An 18,608-nucleotide genomic window follows, 5' to 3' on the forward strand; every position below is an offset into this window, starting at 1 on the left:
TGATTGTCAGTATACATGATGTTGGAAATGTTTTTTCCAACACCCAAATCATCCATAAGGCACGTGAGCCATACACACTCAACCATAGCTGTGAAGATTTCCCTGTACTCGCCCCTCAAGGGGGTCACTATGTATAGATTGTGTATATGTAATATTCCCTTATCTATGATTTTTTGAAGAATAAAATACACCCTTTTCCTATTCAATCTATAATTTTTTTCCAACTTCATTTTACAATACCCTTCTATATGTGAAAATGTGAGAAAAAAAAAATTAATAACCCCTTCTACTACAATCACATGATAGTCACATAGTTACTAAGTGGACCCCCCGAGACTCAACCTCACAAACTGGAAGTGGCCACAATAGGTTTCTTCTTGCTCAACCATGATATGCATGAACTATTGAGCATGCTATACATGAACTATCGAGCATGAAAAAATACAAGATGTAAAGTGCCACTCAAGTAGAAAAAAATCATCTTGATAGCCCCTGCAAATGGTTATACCCTGGGCTATGAATGGATTTGCTAACTTGTGAGACTTCAAACTGGATATCTGGCCTCATATTGCCTACATAGATAAGGCATCCAACATCAATTTGATAAAGCATGACGTCACTAGGATCACCAACATCCTGAAGACTCAATTTTAAGCCCGTTTTCATGGGAGTAGCAATTGGTTTGCAAACCTCAAATCCAAATTTCCATACCAATATCTTTATGTAGCTTGTTTGGCACAAGGCAATACCAATATCACACTGCTTAAATTGTATACCCAAGTAATGATGCAACAACCCCAAATATTTCATCTTAGAAGTGTCATTTAAATCAACCTTAAGTTTAGTAGTATGTGTCTCATTTGGTCCAACGATCAAAAAATCATCAACATAAAGGACGTTGATAAGAAGTACATCACCCTCACACTTTACATACAAAGTGCGGACTTTTACAAAATCCTTGTTTAACAAAATATGTGTCAAATTCTCATACCAAGCACGAGAAGATTACTTCAACCCATACAAAGCTTTCTCACATTTGCACGCTGTATCTTCTTGTCCTTTTATGACAAAACCTCAAGGTTGCGTTACATAAACTTCCACAAATATATCACCATCCAAGAAAGCATTAACAATCTCTGATTGATGTATATCCCATCCAAAGTGAACTACCTATGCACATAGAAAATGCATAGTAGTCGTACAATAAGTGGGATCAAAAGTCTCTTTGTAATCTATGCCTTTCTGCTATACATAACCTTTTGTAACAAGTCGAGCCTTATAGCGATCAGTCTCTCCATCGAGATTATGTTTGAAAGGGAAAATTGGGTACACACCCGAAAGGCAGTTTGTTGTGTTTCAGGGAATTGGGTACACACCCGGAACACAACAAACTGCCTCTCTACACACAACACCCCAATCCACTAGAATTCACCTCCAAAATCCACGCAATTTCACCTACACACACTTGTTTTGTTGCACCAGCACGCGCGCGCACACACACACACACACACACACATGCTTCATGAGAAGCTCCAACACCAATCACACACCCAACATCTCTATTCCACACCACTAACTCACAAAACTCTCTCTCTCTCTCTCTCTCTCTCTCTCTCTCTCTCTCTCTCTCTCTCTCTCTCTCTCTCTCTCTCTCTCTCTCTCACACACACACACACACACACACACGCATGCACGCTTTGCATACTTAGACTTTGATTCAGGTTTTCACTCAACCACACCACAACCGGCAACACAAGCAAATCATATGAGTAGAAGTAGGGAAGGGGAGCGGGGAATAGACACCTAGAAGGGCAAAAAGGGCAAGCTTCTTCTTGAAAAATCTTACAAGGATTCATGGTTTACACAGAGGAAATCTCCTTTCCCTTGTTGTAAAACTATCTCTGGAAAAAAAGCCCTTTACAATGCTTTTAAAAGTCCGCTTATAGGGAGGCATTTTTTTAAGGAAAAAGAACAAAAAAGGGGGTTCCTCTTGCCTGTTTAACTCAAGGGCTCCTCTTTCTTGAAAGGGGGTTGATTTTTTATCCACTTTGTAGTACCCTTTTAGCACCTTTGGTGAGCTTCTGACAGCTCAACTCTCCACTCTCTCTTCACACCTAAAAAATTATCCACTCATGACCATTTTGGTTGTCACGCATTGTGACAACCCAAAGGGGTCTCTTGTATCTCAATAAAAGGTTTGGCCTCATGTGAGTGTTGTGTGGGAGCAAGTCCCACAAGACTACCATGTCATCATCATCTCTGCACAAGTGGTGCCACCATTGGACACCCACCTATGCCCCCAACCGCCAGTGAATGCCACATGCAACACCCAAGCAAGGCGGCACGCAGTCACCATGGCTAGAGTTCCCCAAGCTCTCCCTCTCACTTGTGATGCCCTTAGGGGGTACCCCACTTAGGCCTTAGACCCCAACCTTGGCTTTGCTAACTGTCCATGTGGGTCAATTGTGTTTCCACGTGGCATCATGGGAGCCAACCTCTTTTGAAGCTTCAAAAAACACCACCAAAAACAAATTCAAAAGAGTTTTCACTTCTCCTAGTTTCAATTAACTACACAACTTGATGCATTAAGGTTCGATGATCAAGCTGTCACTATTCACTAAAAACTCACCTCCCCAGCTCTGAGCAATGCAAACCCTATCGAATTCGCTCTTTGTCACGACCTCAAACCGAGCACTCAAATTTGGCAAAAATTCATTTGGCACTGCTTCACAGTCAGTTGGCATAAAACTTTCACCTGCAATATCTTGGTCCTTGGGACTCTGTTTGATGAGCCGTCAATTTTTAATCCCATATTTGTAGATCTCAATTTATGGAGCCTGTTGCTCTTTTCAAATCGGCAATCTGAGTCTCAGTTTTGCCAGGGGTCGGGTTGGTGCGAGTTTGTCCATGTTGGGAAATGTGTAATCTTGTGCTTTTTGAAGCTCGACATGGTCTAGGATGTGGTGTGCATGGTGTGAAGTTAGCAAGAAGTGACAGTGCGCCAATCGGGGCCCGGATCAGGAAGATCTTGCAAGTTGAAATTGGTGTGAGCTGCCGACGGAGTGGCGGTAGATGAACTTTGTCGATTTTGTCAGCCTTAGTTTGCAGTCTCGAGAAATTCAAAGTGTAGAGCATGCACGTGGGTTTGAAGTCTAGAACGGTTGCTCTGGGATGATTCATGTGGCTTGAGAAGAGGAGTCATGTGCAAAGCTTGGCAAGCAAGGCAAGAAGGGCCAAAATGGAGTTTTTTTTTAAGCTTTGTGTTGAATTTTGGAGGCCTAAGGAGTGCTCACATGGGGTGCTACCACATGGCTGGATGATTGGTCCCATATGCAGAATGTGGACCTAGGATGGCAGAGCATATGGGCCAGGGCCGTGAGCCCATTAGATGTGTGTGAGGGAGTGGGAGCTCCTTGAGCGTGGCGATGGCGAAACTGTTTGGGCGTTGTGAGCGCTTCAATGCGTGCACATGGTACGGTTTTGGTCATCAACAGGCAGCCCAATTGACACTACAGCAGATGGTGGCCGGCATAAGCGGCACCCACATGCAAGTCTGTGGTCAACACAGAGATGATGTGCCAAATTTTGTCAAATTTTGAGCACATAGACATTACACGCGTATGATGTCTCATGCCAAAGGAGAGGTCAAAAGTTACATCTGAGCTCACATTGAAAGTGCTTGCCAGCATAAAAGAAGCCTAGTGACCAAGTTTCAATAAAATTGGGTCCCATTTGGTCAAGATACAAGCAAAAATCCTGGATCTTGAAACTGTTTTGAGTGCTGTTTCAAGTGCAGTTCACCAAACCTTCTCTAACTTTTGATAGACAACTCCAAATTGAGTCAAGTATAGCCAGGAGAAAAGCTTGCAAGTTTTTGTTTTAGAGCTGATTTTTTCCAGGTTTCCAAAATCCAAAATTTTAGGGTACCCAAAACCAGTATCCAGAGGCCAGAAGATCACCCATACTTGACTTCTGAGAGACTTTATCAAGGACAAAAGGTGCTCATTAAGGACTATCAAAGTAGAGAGTGGGTCTGACAGTAAGAAAGCTAAGATCGTCAGAATGAAAAGCCAATCTTCCAATTCTTTTGTAGATATGACCAGAGGTATGGCAAGCCAAGCTAGAAGTGTTGAAATGCCAATCTATCCACATTTTGACACAAACCCACACAATGCACTAGAAAGAGGTGGATATTTGGTCAATGAGGGACCACATATATCTCCACCAAGCATGAGAATTGCTACAAGAATTCCAAAAAGGGAGCCACTTGGATTCCCTTCTAGAGCGATAACGAGAGATGAAATGATCACAAAGATAGCAGGCATGCCTGCTCAAGTGAATCTGCCTAATGGACCATGGTTGTGCCCAAATGCAACCATAGAGCATGACTTTTATAGAGGTGGAGTTACGGTCACAGCAAGACCAGATGTACCATCACCACTCCCTATAACTTACTCGTATCCAAATCATAGAGGAACCTTGAGAAGACATGATACTGAGAGTGAGAGTGACACATATTCTTAGAGGATTGATTCACCAAGAACCCAACCCACAATAAACCCGAAGGTATCTAGTGAGTAAATGAAGCTTATAGAAGGATTAGCTCAGAGACTAGCTCCTCTAATCAAATCTGACCTCCAAGAACCTCTATGGTGAGAAATTGAATAGAAATAGACATACCATACAATGGAAGGGTGTTACTATAACCAAAGGTATGTACAACCTATTCCAGTAGCACCTACTCCACCTAGATACGCTATGGGAAATGCACCAGGTCCAGTAGGAGTTTCAAGACCACAACTTGTCTTCGGACAACAACCTCCACTGCCAGATGCTAGAATGCCTATAGACATGAGATACACGCCGATGATGGAAGCATCTAACAAACAAGTGCTAGTACCAACTACAATGTATTATAATAACCAAAGTGGGTACTACCCTTTGAAGCAATAGAAGATGAGAGAAACATATGGAGTGGTGAGGCTGGTACAACCTCCACCTCTTGCGTTTTGACATGAAGAAAGAAGATACGAGATGGACAAAAGGACATTGCGCTTCATTAGGAAGAGGATGGGGTGTAGAAGGGCCTCTTTATTTGCCATGAGCTTATGGAGGTGATTAACATTTTGACAAATAGGTGTATGCCATGTGTGCAAGAATGGTGGGTGTGTAAGATATGTGTAAGAGGGGTCAAAGGATGCACTTTTTCCCCCAAAAGTAGGTGGAAATTTTTATGATGTTTGAACTTCCATAACTCTCACATATGATCTCCAATTTGAGCAAAGGTCATAGATCTGCAATCTACGCGTCAAGCTCTTTCCATAGATATGCTACATGATGTGGTTTTACCCACTAGATTTAAAATTTCATTTTGGGGGGAAACTTTGAATTCAAATAAAGTAGTCATTTTGCCCGTTTGAATTCAAAAATTGTCCTTTGATTACTTTCTTAATACTAAAGGTTCGACTTCCTTAAACTGCCAAATAAAGAGGCCCTCCAATACCCCGTTCTCTTCATAATGTATTACGAATAGAGGCTTAGCTAGGTCAGAGCCTGTTTATAGCCAATAGGAATTGCAAGAAGAAGCTCCTCAACCAGAGATAGAGTGTAACAAAAGCCGTGACAACCACTGTGGTCAAACAATGTCCTCAGACGGAGATCACCCAAGTGAATGCCTATTGTCTTGACTGTGGTGGCATTCACTTGATCCCTAATTGTCCAAAAAATCCAAACTGAGTCAAAAAGATCACGACAACGAATTTTCAGGAATTGTTCAGCTAACAAGTAGCTTAAAAAATGAAAACATCGTACCAATTCAAGTAATTACAAGATTGCAAGCTCAAAAGGAAGCTGAGAGAAGCCAGAGACAGTGAAAACGGAAACTGATGCGAGTCTAGAGATGGGTGAACCAAAGACCCCGACTCATCTAGTCAAAAAACCAAGAGCAAATGGAATAGCTGAAAAGCTAGAAAGGCTAGGATGAAAGCACGTAGGGAACAAGAGCATAAATCCCTAGCTGAGAATCTTACCCAAGTTGAAGAGAAGATAAGACAACCCAAGGAAATGGTTGCACCTTGTCTTATGCAGATGTCTCAACCTCCAGAAGAACCATCCACAGATGAGAAACCAAGAAGTGCTAGTTCAGGAGGATCAGTGTTAGTCAAAAAAGTTAATGAGCCATGAAACACCCTCCTAAAAGCCTATGAAACACAGCTCAAAAACAAACAAACCCAAGAACAAAGGTGGATGACATATCCATATGCGGAACTAGAAAAGGAAAAGCTTGAAATGTGCAAGAAAATGATTTGAACAACCCAAGCTTTACTAGAACCACAAGTTGGAAAACCTGAGGGTGTGATCCCTGTCCCACCTATACCAATAATCCCACCAAGCCAGGAACAAAAAGAGCTAGATTCTAGTCATGAGTACGGACCAGAGCTCAAGGATCCCGCATTAGAACCAAGGATACTATTGAATACCACGGATAAATCTTCCGAGGGATTTCACATAGCTATACCTGACAGCTATAAAGAAATAGATGGTCTTGACAAATTGTGGAAACAAGTCTGAGAGGGCCAATGAAGAAAGTGAGATAAGCAGACAAGTAAACCAAATCAGTGATGGAAGAGGAGTGTCTCTTCCACCAATAGATGAAGTTGAGACTGGATCTCAAATGAATCTAGAAGTGGAATTGTATTGGGGAGACAAAGGATTTGTACAGTCTAATGACAGCCAACCCGATTCATTAAGAACACTACCATCCTATACACGAGAGTATGAGGCCAAGTCAGAGGTTGTTGCAGTCCCATCACAAAGACTGTCTCCCAACAAGTTCATTGATTTGAAAGGGCTGATAGACATTTTGCTAGCACCAGTCACCTGTACACTAATGTTAGCTGAGTTTCTCAGAATAAGACCAAACATGTGGGCTACTGTGGGAAAATGCCTAAGAAATTTGGTGTTAAGAAACCAATGATTCAGATCGAGGAAGGGATCAGAGAGTTTGAAATGCCTCAGCTAAATACTAGGCCAATGCCTTTAAACAAGGTAGGTGAGTACTATGAAGGAGAAAATGGGAATACCACTCTTCTTGTGGAATTCCAAGGTGTAAAATCCATGGCAGTCCTTGACAGTGGAGCCGGTGTTTCCATCTCAACAAAAGAGGTCTGGAAAAAATGGGGAAAACTAGCAGTGAGGGCTACAAGGATGAAACTGTAGCTTGCAAAGGGACAAATGGAAAGGCCCATAGGAATGCTAGAAAAAGTAGTTGTTACTTCTTGTGGCATTGAATAGGAGCAAACATTTGCTATTGTTGACTTTTGCAAGAAGAAAAACTATGACATCATTCTAGGAAGACCATTCATGCGACAACTGAAAATGGTCCAAGACTGGGGATATGACTATATCTACCTGAGATATATGGAAACCATGACTAGGATAAATCTGAAGGACCATAGTTATAGGGATGTGACAAGAACACCTATGAAGAAGTTTGATTCCGCTACTGTAGGAGGATCAGAACTTCCAGCATGGTTGGGTAAGCCTAAAGAACTATGGACGTGTGGATTTTTGCAATGCGGACGCTTGAAGCAAGAGGAAGGCATCCTAGAAAGGACAATTGAAGATACGGATTACATCCAAGAACCCTTTCTTGAGGAAGAAGCCGCTTGAATGGGAACACATCTTGGCTACTCTTGATGTGTGCGCAATTCAAAATGATCCAACAACAAAGTTTTGTGATGAAAATGGCTATGATGTTGTTCCTTACTTTGCAGTGAGTGTAATCTAGGAAAGCAAAGATGAAGAAGAAGATAGGTTATATGACTCTGTAGAACACTTGGAGCTTCAAGAAGATGTCGACAACAAAAATCCGGACGATAGAGTAGATCAAAGACCCAAGAAACAATGTCACCGCTACAAATATCAAAAGTGGATTCCAAATCTTTGGTGAAAATGCAAATGCAACAAGCACCCTCATACGTGGCTCCCATACATGAGGAAAAGACTCAGCCAAAAGGAGCACGTCTATGTCAACGAGCTACCAACACTCTAATCAAGTGGATACCCAAGTCATCCAAGAAACAACAAACAAAGAGCAAGCAAACAGTAACTTTCCATACCTAGCCAAACCACAAAGGGAAAGTGCTGGCATGCAGCCTTGTGGAGGATAGCAGTGATAGTGATGATTCTTTTGACATTTGTTACCAGAAACTCAGGTCATCACCATCCTAGCAGCTTTCATAACAAACAAAGAAGGCCAAAAGAAAAGAATAACAAGTCAGAACCAAAAAGTTTGACAAACCTGGATACCAAAGAGCCAGATTGGCCAAAAGTAGGTATGGATTAAGAAGATGAGTATCTCTGATGAAAAATCACAAGATCCAATGCTAGCAAAAAAAACAGTTGAAGCGCAAGAACATATAAGAAAATTCACAAAGTTACAAGCTTTCGCAACTCAGATTTGGGTTTCAAAGAAGTTGATTCAAGCACAAAGAGATCAGGAATGCATTTGGATTCCAAAACAGTTAAAGGATCAACTCCCAAAGTTTGAATCACGTTTCCAACCAAGAGTACAACGACTAAAGCAAAGACCACTAAAGACTCACACCACGACAAGGTGGATCCCAAAGAAGTCTCTTCAAACACAAACAAAGCAACGACAAGTATGGGTTCCCAAACGATCAGCATCAACAAAACAGCTAGTAATCACGAAGAAGTGAGTCCCAAATAAGTCTCTTCAAACACAAACGAAGCAGCGACAAGTATGGGTTCCCAAACGAGTAGCATCAACAAAACAGCTAGTAATCACAAAGAAGTGGGTCCCAAAGGAAACCAATAAAACTATTGTCACTGCACCGTCACTTGAATTCTTTCAATTCCTCCTACAATTACAGTACAGTTAGAAGAGAACCCACTCTAACGAACAATGCCAAATACGAAAACCAACCACAAGATTAAACTGGTCCCAAAGAAGCATCAAATAGGTAAGTAAGCCTTCAAAGAAGCTCTATAACATTCCATCAACCCAACGGCATACGAGCTTCAACAAAAATCACATTGCTTAGAATAGGAAGCTTTGCCAACAAATGCCAATAAGAAAATTTCTTATACCCACATCTTGCACCACATAAATCTTTTCCATGCATTGACTTTGTATGCATAATAGGGCTACATTACAAGGCCTGCATAGGCACAATTGTTGATTGCCCAAGCACAACACATACCCTTGGCGATACCCTATCGTCAAGGAGGACTCCAAATAGGAGGGGGGGAGGAATTCTAAATGCGGATCTAATATATGAATATTAGAGGGCAATGTTTTAAGAGTTGTATTGAATTTTTGTGTTTGATTGTGATGATTTTTTGACAAAATTCAAAGTATATGCCCTCATAGTAGAGTTACAAGAGAAGTACGAGGACAAAAGCCATATATGTGCCCCTAGGGACATGTGTACAGTGTACATAGCATTTATAATTCTATTAGAATGATTTTTCTTTTTGATTTGAGTTTATTTTTGGTTTTATTTTGTTATTTTTGAGATTTTTTTTTAAAAGGGCAAGAAAAATTCATAATCCAGTTGAAGAAAAGACTGAAGAAATGTCTAGCCATACAAAGCAAAGGAGGTCCAAGAAAATGATAACAATTCATAAAGCATGTGTCAAAAGTCATCTGCACAAGGCTAGAATTCCAGAGGTAAGAAAGAATGCCGATCAACTGAACATGACGATGGCGCGCGTAGTCATAAAGAGGGCATTAATCCATGAGCAATTGAAGGTGAATGGACACCCCCTATATAATGCAGCAACAGGGGTCAATTACCTCACCCTATTGAACAATACAAAAGACTGTTGGTCATTCACAAATAAGGTCAATAGGGTCTTCTAGGAAATCAAGGTGGGTGATGTGCTAAGAGATATAGAATGGGATTGCAAGAAAATCAGTGGATCACGTTCAATGCATTGTGTATGAACGATTTTTTTTCAACAGATACGACTGCACTGAGGTGTAGAAATTATATCCTACTTCTGTCATGCTTGCGTGCATTGTCAATGGAGAAGATGTGCAAACAAATCTCACGTAGAAGCATGGTAGTACTTGAGGATCATACCAACAGAGGCTGACATAGCTGAAGATGTTCAAGTGACAAAGAGATTGATGCACCTATGTATGCTGGCCATCACGATGATTTGAGTGATGCCTTATGAGTTGGAGATAACTTTGCAGTCAACACTGAGGAGGAAGACTCTAATTTTTATATATTGAGGTGTTGCACGAAGAAGAGGCTATCCACCGCAACTCAGAAGGATGCATGGCACAATAAGATAAAGAAAAACTCCTTTTATGTTGAGGGGCACTTTTACAATAAATTTGAGGGGCGCTCCAATCGATATGTGTTATTAGATGATAGGCCTCCTGCTGCCATGTACTCGCACCTAGTTCGATGCCTTAAGCACCTCTTGTATCCTGAGAGAAATGAGCCTAATGTCTACACTTTGAGTGATACCGTGTATGAGCACATCTACAAAAGCATGCCCTTTGATAGCAAGCCGATTTAAAACACATTGACCTCATAAAGTATAATTGGGTATCGCTTTCTTGTATCTATTCCTCATAAAAACTTATGTTCCTTATCCAAAAGCTTAAGCATTTTTTACAATTTTTTATTCTTTTGAGTACATGTAGCTTACAGCTTGCCATCCACTTGCAAGTGCTTTAAACTACCTTCAGCCAGATTTTACAAAAATATCAAGCCATTTAAGCCACCCAAAAGTTGTCAAGAGACCCTTATATACATAGTTTTGATATCATTGACCACCTACAAGTGCTAACTAAACCACTAGCAAGTGGTTGAAAACCTTTTCCAAACCACTTTCAAATCACTTGCAAGTGGAGGAGAAGACCTAGCAAGTGATCTAGAAGGCCTTTGCAAGTGCTTTAGAACCACTTGTTTGAATACATAGTGTCGATCTCATAGACCACCTGCAAGTGCTATCTAAACCACTAGCAAGTGGTTCTGAACCACTATCAAGTGCTATCTTAACCATTAGCAACAACTGGTTTTGAACCACAAGCAAGTGCTATCTTAACCACTAGCAAGTGATTTAGAACCACCTGCGAGTGCTATCTAAGCCACTAGAAAGTGCTATCTTAACCACTGGAAAAATGCTATCTTAACCATTGCAAGTGGTTCTTAACCACTTGCAATGGTTCTTAACCACCCACTGGCAAGAGCTATCTTAACCACTAGCAAAAGGTTCAGAACCACTGCAAGTGGTCTAGAAGGCCTTTGCAAGTGGTTTAGAACCTTTTTCAAGTGGTTCTTTACCACTTTCTTGTGGCTACCAATTTACATAATGCAAATGGTCAACCACTTGCATGTGGTCCACAGTTCACAAGTGGTATAGCTTGCACTTCTACCCACTAACCGCTCATATTTATCTTCTACAAAATCCCTAAGAAAAAGTGCTAAAACAATTTAAATAAACTTATAATAAGACATCTTGCAAGGCACACACAAATGGTCAATTGAATAGCAAATCATGTTTCTACATTAGAAATCGGTATTGAATTCCGCAATACAATGCCGGTTTTTCCCCATTTTACAAAAATAAGTCCTCATCATGAGTTCACTATCAAACTCATCATGGGTATTTTCATGAATGAGCACAGGTACACAACTCTTAAAGATTTATGTTGAGAGCGGAGATCAGAAGACGGCTTTTTATAACGTGTTTGTGGAGGTGATGGAGGCAGCACTTTGCCTTTGCCGCTTGATAATTTTTCCCTCACAAATTCAACATTTTCAAGAGTCTGCCACCCTCTTCTTCTAGCATCCAGTTTACACAAGCAATGATCAACTCCGATCAATTATCTGTTTTCTTCCACTCATAGACAAATGGAAAAACTTCATGATGCATAAACCTCTCCCATTGGTCTTCCATCTAGTCCTCTAGAGAAGGCAAGATAACATAGGAGTCTTCATCGTTCAAGCAACACTTAGGATATTTTTCATCTAGCAGGAGGGTGTTATCTTTGTTGAATTGTGGAAACTCATTCCAAAAAATGCCCAAGACTAGAAAGAGCATCTGTTCCCCTTGCTCGTCAATCCATGAGCTTCTACTACATGCCTCCTTTGCAATCCACCCATCCAAGCACCTGCAGGCCTGAGTAAAACACAATTATAACCTCGTTTCCAAGTCTCGATAAGGGCTTGTGTTCCAGACATACACTTCAACAATTTGGCTAGCCCCAAGAACAAACCACTCTGCAAAATGGTGCACATAGTGGTTTCAGATTGTTGTCCTGCTTCACCTTCCAAAAGTGCAGCATGTCCACATTAGGCGGGCTTGGTCCCTCTCTCTTGTCATGGGTGACAATAAGAAGATCATTAATATTAATGATCAAGGCAAGCCTATTATCCTCCAAAAGTTGAGGGACACAAAACTGAGTTACTAGGGGTGTCTCCCAATCAAAATGCCCCAGGTCTTCTTGAGCACAATGTCGGTGCCCAACATTACCAATCACTTGTATTTTTACTACAGTGCCCAAAAAATCACAGCCAGTAAATTGTAGTGAATATTGACACCATGAGACAAAAAATATATCTTATATTCAAAATAAGTAAATAGCACAAAAAGCACAAGGAACTTAAAGTTTCTGATGTGCGTGGGTTTCGGGGGGGGGGTCTTGATTAATACTTTTCTTTGGATCTGGATGATGCACTCCTTCCTCTTGCTATTGATTGTGTTTCTTCCTCATGGTATTTGCAATTACTAGTAATGTCTCCACATCCTCCGCATCCTCCACTTTATCCTCTGGGATCATAATAAGGTTTAGGAGAAAAAAGCCGAGATCGTCTCAAAAAAAAATGAAACACTGCTTATATGCACTTCATTACCTTCTTGGTTGTCGGTTGAGATCTTGCTGGAGTCATGTCCAATGGTTTCCTTGCCATGATTCTCAACAACAAAGGGTTCAGCCTCGAGGTCTTGCACTCTATTCCCACTTTTGACAATAGCCTTGCCATGCTGAAAACCCTCAGATAGCTCTATGTTGTTCTTGTCAAGTTCAGATAGTTTTGTATTGTTCTCGTCAAACTCAAGCAGATGAGAACTTTTATCAGCATTGATTTTTGTGAAGGAAAAAAATCATGTTAAGGGACTTATCTCATGGCAAGTGGATTTAAGCTGAGTATAGTGAACCCACCCTCCGGCTCTGTCTACTCAATTCCGAGTGTCAAGCACTTGGCAATTTCTGGAATCTTTCTATGCACAATGGGTGAGTGCACTCTGCCATAGTGCCACATAGAACTACAAAGAAAAATGGGTGATATCACATTCCAGAAGAACCCTGCCATGTGGTTAACTGAGAGGGGTTTCCCACATGCAACACAGTCACCCCCAATCCACACAAATGGTTTCAAAACAGAAGCTTTAGTCGGTGGTGAGGGGACAATGATGCATCTACCCTTTTCTTGTATATATTGGATGGTTGTATCCATAAATTCTCTTTGAGATGTTGTCAAAGAGTTGGCGGTCTTGCCAGGAAGGCGTTGGGCCTCCAGCTGTGAGGGTTTGTGGGGAGACTGTGAATCTTTTCACTTAAGCAAGCTTAGTGTTTGTAGCAAATACATTGTGTGTAGCCATTGGAATCTTACACGCAGACACACACATACGCACACGTGAAACCCTCAAAACAAAACAAAGATGAAAACATCAAGGCTTTGATCGTATCTAATCAAAGGTAAGATGAAAGGGTTCGCTGATGCATTTATAACAGGAAGTCGTTGTGCTCCAAATAGACTGCGAATGGTTCTTTGAAACTGTAACTTAGTGCTTACAAAGATGTAGATATTTTGCCTAGCGATAGGAGTGAGTCGTGTGTACAAGTCTTCTTGCTTCATAGTAATATTAAGACAGCAAGACTCAAACCCTAGAGGAGAATAAATGTGTGCACATCGAAAGAATTAGAGTAGTCTAGTAGTGGCAAAATAAGAGGACGTGGAGAAAGAATAATTTCTTGCAGTCTTTCCGGCCCAAAGAGTAACACAATTCTCTGTTGGAAGTGGATTTTATGGCTAATACAAACGTTAATTCTAATATGTTGCACAAAGTGAAAGGGTTGAAAAGTTACACCATTGGGGTTATTCATCTAAGAAAGCTCAGAAAGCAGTCAAACAATGGAGGAAAGATATAAGAGAGACAACCAACACACAAAGACCCACACAAGCTCAAGCCAAAGAAGTGAAGCACACCTCAAGACTTTGTGGTATTGTAGACAACTTGATGAAGTAGATGATGCGTAGTAGTCTCCAACACCGTTCTTTAAGCCACCAACAATGCGTCTTTATTGATGAAAGAAGGTTACATAGAGTGTAGGAGTATTACAAGTGAGAAGATAGAAGGCTTGAGGCATGAAGTAGCAAGCTCAAGATGTGTTGGGCTGAAATTGAGAGAAAGCTTTCCTCAAGGATATGGCTAGGAGGTTGGGTGATGGCTTGATAGAGTGGCTTGATTATGGGGATTTCTTGAGCGCTTGATTGCTTGATGGTTTGCTTGATGCCCAAGTGAGGGGCAAGAGGCTCTATTTATAGGTGAAGTTGCCTCTTGAAGAAGATATTTGCTTAGAAATATCCAAGGGACTCTTTGTGACAAGTGTCTCTCTTTTCAAAATATCTCAAAATTATCTTCAAAGTTTCTAGATCTTTCTCTTCAAGAAATATCTAGATGTTTTTCTAGATCTTTCTCTTCAAGAAATATCTAGAGGTTCTTCTAGATTTTTCTCCAAATATTTTCTCCTTTCCGCCACATGTCAAGAGTTGTTGAGCTATGGTGGGAACATGTACATAAAGTAGCTTCATAAAAAATTGAGAGAGAGCTTGGCATACATCATGGATGACATCAAACAAACTCGTAAACATTTTTCTAAGGGATTTTTCTAGGTCCATAATTACTCCAAAGTGCACCTACTATGTGTAGAATGACACCTCATGGGGTATACTATGACTAAGGCCACTTTTGACCATGCTACACATGTCATATGCCACCTAGGATTCCTAGTAGATAGGAGGTATGTTTTATAGGCTCGTTTCATCATGGCTCCAAGAAGAGGTTCACAAAGAAGCCCGGGATCATGGACGAAGCCCATTCCCAACAAGAGTGACACATCAGATTTCGACTAGCTTTTTGCATGCTAAATAGAAATTGCATAATCTTAAGCACACTTAAGGCATACACATAAAATCCATAATATTGTAGGGCTTAGCTTCCATTCCCACTATGCACGTGCCACGGAACGACAACGTCAAGGCTTCTAATTCAAAATCCAAAGCCATATTCCTTTGATACCAACCATAGCATAAACAACAGCGGAGAGTAAGATCATTTCATGCTTGAATGGACTTAAGTGCACAAGCTTGAATGCTTCTATTCAACTTCTTCTAAAGAATTCAAATCAAATTAGAAAATGCTTGACAAATCTTATCAAAACGCTAGTGCTTTCTAACAACTTGTTTAGCAATTTTTAACCACCTATTGAGCACCATTGACCACTTCAGAGCACTTTCTAACCATCTGGTCACCACTTTCTAAGCACCTAGCTACCACTTTCAAAGCACTTTCAAAACACCTTCAGAGCCTTTCAAAGCACCTGGCTACCACTTTCTTGGCACCAAAAAGCATTTCAAATCACTTCGTGACCACCTATTGATCAATAGTAAGCACTTCAAAGCACTTTCTTTAGAGCACTTTCAAAGCACTTGGTTCCCACTTTCTTGGCACCAAAAATAATTTCAAATCACTTTCTGACCACCTATTGATCAATAATAAGCACTTCAAAGCACTTTCTTACCACCTAGACACCACTTTTACTCCTTGTGAGCAGCTAAAGTGCTTCAAATTGCAGATTGGTTACTTGAAAGCACTTTGAAGTACTTTCTAAGAACTATTTAATATTGTGGAGCACTTTCTAACCACCTGTTACCACTTTCTTTGCACCATAAAGCATTTCAAATCACTTTCTGACCACCTATTAAGCAACATTGAGCACTTCAAAGAACTTTCTTACCACATAGTACTCCTTGTGAGGAGTTTAAGTGCTTCAAAGTTTTGATTGCTTCCTTAAAAGCACTTTGAAGTACTTTCTTAGCACCATTCAAATTGTGGAGCACTTTAAAGGAGTCTCTTCACTCAATCCTTACCACTTGGTCAAAACTTCATAACCACCTAGAAAGCAATATAGAGCTATATCAAAGCACTTCAAAGTACTTTGAAAAACCCTTTCAGCACTTTGAAACACTTTCTTACCACCTATCAAGCATTTTCAAGCATACTGTAGGCACCATTGAGCACTTCAAAGCACTTTGAGGTGCTTTTAAGGCATTTATTAGCACATTCTAGGCACTTGTGAGCACTATGAAGCTTTTTCTAACCACTTGGTCATCACTTCCTACTCCAAGTAAGCAGTTTAGACCTATCTCAAAGCACTTCATAACATGAAGTGCTTCTAGTCTTAAGTCCAACCACTTGGTCAACACATTCTCCTTATCTATTGAGCAATTTGAATTTATCACAAAGCACTTCTAGGCACTTTTAGCAGCAACTTGACCTGCAAAGAGTCCAAATCTTCTTTATACCACCCTAAATCATTAGTGACGCCTGTCTTGGATAGCATCTTGGTGATAACTGTGACCTCTATGTCTTTGCGGTCTACCTCCCGTGGATCTGAATCAGGTGAGGTCTTGAGCACCTCCAGCTCCTTGTTTAGCTGGTCCAATTCCCTATGGAAGTCACTGTAAGCAGAAAAATGCCCTTCATTTCTAAGCCACAGGTCCCTCTTTTCCTGCAGTTTCACTTTCACCTCGCCTAGTAGCCTTTTTTTCTCATTCTCCTGGCCACTAAGTCCCTCCGCCATGCTAAGGACCAGCTAAATATACATTGGCGTCTCTACTGCCTGTAATGGCTGCAACTTGCTTACTGACATTCTCGATATTGATGACAAGGCACTGTCACAGATAGATGCTTCTATTTGAATGACACCTGTCAAGTCATAATCGGTGCGAAACTTGTTGATATTCCGCTCCAAACCCCCTTTTTGCATCTTGCATTTTTCAAGGACACTACCACCAAACCTTGCCCATGCAATCCGATGTCCAGTCGGATCACTCACTGTGCTGTTGGACAACTCTCATACACTGCTAGCAGCTCACCATTGGTGGATGGGGTTGCTTGATATACCTTCTCGTACAAAAGACCGCACTCATCAGCAAACTCATCCCTCACATGGTTGAGAAATAGCTTTGTGCTTTTCTTGTGCAGGCACTTGAAGACACTCAGCCACTCCTCATCGGGGATATGTTTATGTGTGAGATCTTTAGGAAACTTCCCCTTTAGGCTAAGCCCGTACTCCTCATGCAATTCCTTGGTTGAGAAGCAAAATCTTGATAGCAGCGGGTACTCCAATGCTGCGAGCACCAAAAAACAGAGCTTGTTGAAAGCCCAATTTTCAAACACTGAAGCAATGGAAAAAAACAATGCAAAACATACACATACATACCTTTTGATGACTTCATTGACACCTTTGAGTTGGATGCAACACATTCCACATGCCAGGTAGCGCCTTTACCTCCACTTTTGATGGATTGCTTTGCATCGTGAGCTCATTGGTTGGAGGGGTTTGATCTTGAAGTTCAGGTTCAGATATTGTGCCCTTCCCGGTCTTGTGCCTTGGTAAACCGTGTGAAGGCGACTTCATCTTGCAGTCTACAGCTTGACTGTACAGTAAAGAGGATAAGCTTATGAGCACATAGAGAAAGAATAATCCTACAACTCCAAGTGCTACAATATGATGCATACAAAGCTTAACTTTGGTAAAGCAGACTGGCAAAATGGGACATGTAGACAAGTAAGCCTCAGAAGTTCAAAACTATTTATGAGCATGGTTGGCGACCTCTGTTTGTAGAAAGGATGCATGGCTTATGAGCACGAGAAGAAAGACTAATGCATGCATACCTGTAGCTCCAAGTGCTACAATATTCATGATGCATGCAAAGCTTCAGTTCAAAAGTAGTAGAAAAATGGCTCTACCCCTTTTGCACCTCGCAAATGTTTGTACTCCATCGCAAATAGATTTGGATAGGACTCACACAATTGAACATAACCCTCCTTTTCACCCTTGGTCAAATCTTCACTTAACATGCTCAAAACCTCCTCTATGCTTAAACCATGAGCTTGAGGCTGCATACCTTCTTCTTTAGGTGGGGAGCCATCTATGGTGACCCCGAATAAGTCTGCATCTATCTTTAGCATGTCATCCTGGCTCTCCTCTTCCTCTGTGCTAGTGTAGCCTTCATCATAACCCGTTTCTATCTCGTACTCGTAGCTCGTTGTGTCACCATCATCTTTAACTGCCATAGGATGAGAACTGCTCTCCTTGGTCTTCAAATCAAGCACAATCTGCCTTCCCCTCTCTTTGTCAAGCAAGGTGAACACTTTGCTCCCCCAATCTTGCTTAGCACATATTGCCAAAAGCCATGGCCTACCTAAAATGATCGGATAAGAAGTACCCCCTGCTTTCATCATCAAAAAGTCTATAAGGCACTCTATGCCCA

General features: G+C 41.1%; 1 pseudogene; it reads right to left on the reverse strand.

Moving 5' to 3' along the window:
* Window positions 1-12,180: 12,180 nt before the first annotated feature.
* On the reverse strand, window positions 12,181-13,134 carry LOC147426669 (uncharacterized; annotated as a pseudogene).
* Between the last annotated feature and the right edge of the window lie 5,474 nt (window positions 13,135-18,608).

Source organism: Adiantum capillus-veneris, chromosome 24 (genome assembly GCF_014529385.1).
Source record: "Adiantum capillus-veneris isolate H3 chromosome 24, ASM1452938v2, whole genome shotgun sequence".
Lineage (NCBI taxonomy): Eukaryota > Viridiplantae > Streptophyta > Polypodiopsida > Polypodiales > Pteridaceae > Adiantum > Adiantum capillus-veneris.